At 35.7% G+C, this 6,266-nt stretch overlaps 1 pseudogene; it reads left to right on the forward strand.

Annotated features, from left to right (window-relative positions):
* The first annotated feature begins 1,275 nt into the window (after nucleotides 1–1,275).
* LOC148946481 (uncharacterized) lies at nucleotides 1,276–3,566 on the forward strand (annotated as a pseudogene).
* Nucleotides 3,567–6,266: the final 2,700 nt, after the last annotated feature.

A 6,266-nucleotide genomic window follows, 5' to 3' on the forward strand; every position in this document is an offset into this window, starting at 1 on the left:
CTCTCTCTCTCTCTCTCTCTCTCTCTCTCTCTCTCTCTCTCTCTCTCTCTCTCTCTCTCTCTCTCTCTCTCTCTCTCTCTCTCTCTCTCTCTCTCTCTCTCTCTCTCTCTCTCTCTCTCTCTCTCTCTCTCTCTCCTCTCTCTCTCTCTCTCTCTCTCTCTCTCTCTCTCTCTCTCTCTCTCTCTCTCTCTCTCTCTCTCTCTCTCTCTCTCTCTCTCTCTCTCTCTCTCTCTCTCTCTCTCTCTCTCTCTCTCTCTCTCTCTCTCTCTCTCTCTCTCTCTCTCTCTCTCTCTCTCTCTCTCTCTCTCTCTCTCTCTCTCTCTCTCTCTCTCTCTCTCTCTCTCTCTCTCTCTCTCTCTCTCTCTCTCTCTCTCTCTCTCTCTCTCTCTCTCTCTCTCTCTCTCTCTCTCTCTCTCTCTCTCTCTCTCTCTCTCTCTCTCTCTCTCTCTCTCTCTCTCTCTCTCTCTCTCTCTCTCTCTCTCTCTCTCTCTCTCTCTCTCTCTCTCTCTCTCTCTCTCTCTCTCTCTCTCTCTCTCTCTCTCTCTCTCTCTCCTCTCTCGCATTCTCTCTCTCACGTCTATTTTTGAATAAATGAAATTTAAAAAGCTATCCCTTTTGTTCCTTCTGAGAAATCTGTATTAAAAAGAACCAAAAAAGTAGCAAAAACCACAACAATGAACCCAAGAACTTTTCCATAACGAATTTAGCAAGACAGTGAATGAGCTGCAGACAAATGTTCCGAAAAGTCAGCGGCAAGTAAAGAATACCTTTTCTTTGGCCAGATAAAAACACGATATCCAAAGACACAGGTAACATGATTCGATATTGTAAGATAGAAACCGATTTGGTTGTAACAGAAAATTTTTTGGGCAAAGAGAAGCAGCCGTCACCTGTGTATCAGAATTTGCTATCTTAGAAGTTGATTACTTTGTAAAACACGGTATCCCGATAGTGTTCTATTAAGATACAAAATATAACATTGGAAATTACTGGGTTTCAGCTCTGACATTCCGACATCTTGACTTCGACCATAAAAGAACAACACCTTTGATTCCAATTGCATTTTTACTTCACACAAATAGATCAGCTGATTCGCATAAAGAGCTGCTTATACTTCTTATGAAGAAAGCACCAATCATCAATTCAAAACAAAATTCTTTTGTGAGTTATAGAGACAAGGGTATAGAGGGTGAGAGAAAAAAAATTCTTCCTCTTATTCAGGTTGCTCATTGCTGGCTACACTATCGGATCAATAAAAAACATGCACTTCAGAAAATGGGGCCATCTAAAGAAGACATCAAGGTAGTTCAAGACGATATTCTTCAGTTGCTAAGATCAAAAAGTGAAGATGAGTACTACCAAATAAGAACCTTCAGGCTCGTGAAATGGCCCATCCCTGCATTCACCTACTTTCGAGATAATTTGGAATCTGACATGTTGAAGCATGATTGTGCCTTCATGATTTCCCAGATTCCTGATTTTAATCCAGTCTCCGGAATAACAACAGTACCGCAGAGTCATTCAATGCTATGATGAAAAGAGTTATACAACAACAGCGAGACATACGAATGGACATATCTATCTTGGGCTTTCTTTGTTTAGACGATGAATATTATACAAACGTGTCTCGTGGATATAAAGGAATAGGATATTATAGAGCCCTTGAGAAGTCACAGAACTAAAAAATAGTTCATATCAAGAAGTAAGAAGATCCACTTAAATCCAGGAATGAAATATTTCTGCGTATGGTCCAAGAATTAGATGCATCAGTTTTCTTTTGCTAAATAAATAGGAAAAAATAAAACGGCCAGCAAAGTGGTTTAGTTGACATAGCAGAAACTTCATGGAGAAAGGGACAAGTTACATTTTGCAACGAAAAGCAAGTGTATCTTGTTTCAAGTCTGACTAGAAAGAAGGTTAGTGTTGTGACACCATGCACAGAAACAATCACTGTTAAAGAAAATAAAATTGTTACAAAGGGTGCTAAGAGGTATAGCTTGGTTGAAGTTTTATGATTGTTCTTGTAAGTTTGGAATCTCTGTATGTCCTTGCAAACTAGCAGTTTTAAAATATCGAGGACATGCACCTGAAAAATCAATTATACAGATGAAAACACTCAAGAAAGTGAGGGGGAGATCTAAAAGGTACGTGAGGCCTGGAATAAAAAGCTCATTAACCATTCAGGACTGTTATAATAATAAACCTGCAGCAGATTCTCTAGCAGCCAATAAATTGTCGTCTACTGCTGATAGTGATGATCAGAATGAAGGGAGTTTTTCACCGTCAATTAATGAAACTGCAAAAGATAACTTGAAAACAAGCAGGGAACAGAATACATTAGAAACGGGTTTCAGAAATGAAAACAAATTACTGAAGTAGCTTCACTTAAAAAGACTTCCAAACACGGATCAAGAAGCTCTGACGGGAAACATAATTCAAAAGTTACAAAGCAAACGGAAGATGTTCAGTGTGTGAAGACTGTACAAAAAAGGCTGCATAGCCCCACTCAACTGGTAAAACCCAAAAAATGGGTAAGGAGACTGAATCTTCGTGTTGAAGCTACCCAGTCTACAATTCCTACAGCCCTTTATCATGTTACGCGTTTAAAGGTCCCATAAATGATTTGCATGACGTATCAAAGCAAGAGATCCAGCTTTTAAAAAGCCTTTTTGGAATAGTGGTAAAATCTACCAATTCTGCTATGGTAGAAATCGCAGAGAAACTAGATGGGTGGAGAGCTAATTGTTTTCTCTTAAGGGACACAGAAGTGTTTCCGATTTTCTTTCAAGACCTTTAATCACCGCTGAAGCCAGATACTTGGCCCACAACTAACTGGTTTCGTACCTCGTCAATCTTGTAACATCTAGCTGTGCGTCAGCAAGAACTATCGATAGTTACTCTACTTTTAACTTGACAAATATTGATGCCTTATATACTTACCCAGATAGGCATAGAGAGAGTTTTAGTGATGTTTCTAATGATTGAAGTTTTCTGTTTGTTCCATTGTGTGTCAATATGTGAGATATAACAAACAGGGAGTCCAAGAATCATTTCATTCTGGGAATTTGTAATTTCTCCAGGAGAACTTTCTATCTTCTTGATAGCAAGAAACCATTAAACCACGCTCAAGGGAGGCTCGGTGTTTCCAACCTCAAAAATCTGATGACGGGATTGGATAAATGGTATTTAGAACTTGAACTTGGCTCGTGAAGAATAGCTTCACAATTAGATTCTTCAAGCTGTGGGCCTATTGTTGTCAAATATACCCAAGACGACAAAAATGAGATAATTTGTAAAGCGCACTATCAATTGATCTTCCATCACCTTCTAAGTACAAGAGGTCAAAGGGAAGATTCACACTATCTAAGAAATTCTTAGAATTATGTAACGATGATTCTGAAATGGCAAATAAGAAAAATATTAAACTAATGAATAAATATAGAATCAAATTAGCAGTCCAGGTACTTGAATCTATTTTAATACAGAACAGAACAGCTAGTTGTTATAACTGTCGAGAACCGATGTAGGAAAACATGCAGTTCATATGTAAAAACTGCTGTGTCTAAAGAGAAAAACACAAACAAACACGCAGTCAGACACAAAAGACACAGAGAGAGGCAAACACACAGTCAGACACACAAAACGAAAACTTTCAAAATACACTTGGAATCACCAAAAACGCTAAAAAAGACAAACTAAACCATGAAACAGCAAGACTAAACATCCTAAATCATATGTTATAAACGAAAAACTTTTAAAACACAATTAGAAACAGCAACAAAGCTAACACAGACGAGCTAAACCGCAAAACAGCGCAACTAGATATCCTAAATCACGTAATTCCAACAAAAACTTCCAAAAACGCTTGGAAAAACCAATAAAGCTAATACAGACATGCTAAACCATGAAACAAAATAAATAAATAACTTCTTCAAAAAAAGTCTTTTAAACAATAATAAAGCTAACATTGACAAGATAAACCATGAGAGAGCACAACTAAACATCCTAAATTAAAGTTTCAAAAGAAAAACTTCCATATATATATATATATATATATATATATATATATATATATATATATATATATATATATATATATATATATATATATATATATATATATATATATATATATATATATATATATATGTATATATATAAGTTTTTGTGTGTGTGCAAGTTTTTGTGTGTGTGTGTGTAAGATTTTTTGTGTGTATGTAAGTTATTTTTTGTGTGTAATTTTTTTTTTGTGTATAATATATTTTTTTTGTATAATATTGTTTTTGTTTAATTTATTTTTTGCGTGTAAGTTTTGTGTGTGTGTAATTGTTTTTGTGTGTTTTTTAATTTCTTTGTTTTTTTTATTGTTTGTTTGTGTGTAATCTTGTGTGGTTTTTTATTTTTGTTATTTTCTGTATTATTTTGTGGGCGTTTTTTTGTATGTGTGTTTATTATTTTTTGTGTGTGTATGATTTTGTTTTTTGGTATTATCTTGTGTGTGTGTTTTTTCTTTTTTGTGTGTATTTTTTTGTGTGTGTGTGTAATTTTTTATGTGTGTTTAATTGTTTGTGTGTGTGTAGTTATTTTTGTTTTTTTTTTTTTGTTTGTTGTTTTATTAGAGTTTTTTGTTTGTTATATTTTTGTGTGTGTGTAATGTTTTGTGTGTGTGTATGATGGTTTTTTTTTTTTAGTGGGTGTGTTTTTTTAATTGTTTGTGTGTGTGTAATTAGTTTTGTTTTTTTTTTTATTTTTTTTTGTTTTATTTTTTTTGTATGTTCATTTTTTTGTGTATTTTTATGTTTTTTTGTGTTTGTTTTTTTTTTTGTGTCTGTTTTATTTTTGGTTGGTGTGTTTGTTTTTTTGTTTGTAAGTTTTTTTTACGTAACTTATAGAAATATGCGAAAAACAACAATAAACTCATTTTTCATCGCGCTGTAAAAGTGTGTGTGTGTGTGTCTGAGATATATTTCTCTGCACCACTCTTATTTCTAATCTTTCCTATTTTCTCTGGCCCACTGTAGCCATAAGCTGATGCTATCTCTTCGTTATCTCTTAGTAATATTTTTCGTTAATTTCTAGTGTTGTCAATTACTGATCATAGATTGACTAGATTCTTTTAAGTGAAAGCAGAATGCTATTTTTCACCATTGAATATTATAGTTTTGAGGATTCGGTCTTCCAACAATTAACTCATTTCATCAGTCGCTCAGTCAGTCAAAGCGTGTCAAAGATATTAAAAGAAAAAAAATTGCTCCCCCTTTTTAAGTCATTTCAATTTGCGTATCCCGGGGACAGGGGGGCCACCCCGCGCCGGGGGCAGCGCTCCGGGGCCCACGGGGCCGGGGACGGGTCGGAGGGGGGCAGTAAATAGTTGCACTTGCGTGGCTTGATTGAACAAAATCAATACCTACTATGTCATGTTTTAGATTGTATTTAGCTGGAACTTTCAGGATATATGGAATAAACCAAATGCTACTAAGCACATGTAAATAATAATTCAATTTTTAAAAAAATTTTAAAATTTAAGATCTCTAGCCCAACTACGGGAAAAACCTATAAAACTCACATCATTCGTATAAAAAGGCAGAAATATTGAAGGTTTTAAATTTGAAGCTAGGCTAGTTTAAGATGAAATTCTTGCTTCTATTATTACTTGCAATTTTACTACATATCCTAGGATTAGGTCGCTGTATATCTTGGATGTTACGTACCTTCTGGAACTGGAAACCTGTTACGTACCTTCTGGAACTATCTACCTGTTTGTGGTGCTTTATTTATTGGATGTTTGCATGGATGATTGTACTGGTGATGATTATACTTGTAATTCTACTATTGGTTATCACCCTTCAACCAGAATTTTTTTCAATTTGCTTGGCCTTCGTAACTTGGTGTCTGGAAATGTCGTTACCCTAGCGAATGGAAAGAGAGTTTTCGTATACTGGGAACCAGAAAAGGCTTCAGCTAGTCCAATGGATTTTCAATTCCACGAAACTTCTGAAGGAAAGCCAACTCCTGTGGTACCCGTTCCCAATTTTGCAACATGGAAAGAAGAATTCGAATACTTGCTGAGGATGTCAGTGCAGTATTCTGCCCCTGAATCCTCTTGTAACAATCCTACGGACGAATAGGAAAAAGCCAGGCATCAAAAAAGATACCGGATGATGCGTAAAAAAGGACATTGCTTCACGCAGAATGGCTGGGGGTCGTCCTGGTTTCCGGTGCCCAAATGGCTTCTATACCCAGGGTTTGGAAATTGTTGCAATCAA

This window comes from Artemia sp. Qi Xiang Cuo, chromosome 12 (genome assembly GCF_049724085.1).
Source record: "Artemia sp. Qi Xiang Cuo chromosome 12, ASM4972408v1, whole genome shotgun sequence".
Taxonomy (NCBI): domain Eukaryota; kingdom Metazoa; phylum Arthropoda; class Branchiopoda; order Anostraca; family Artemiidae; genus Artemia; species Artemia sp. Qi Xiang Cuo.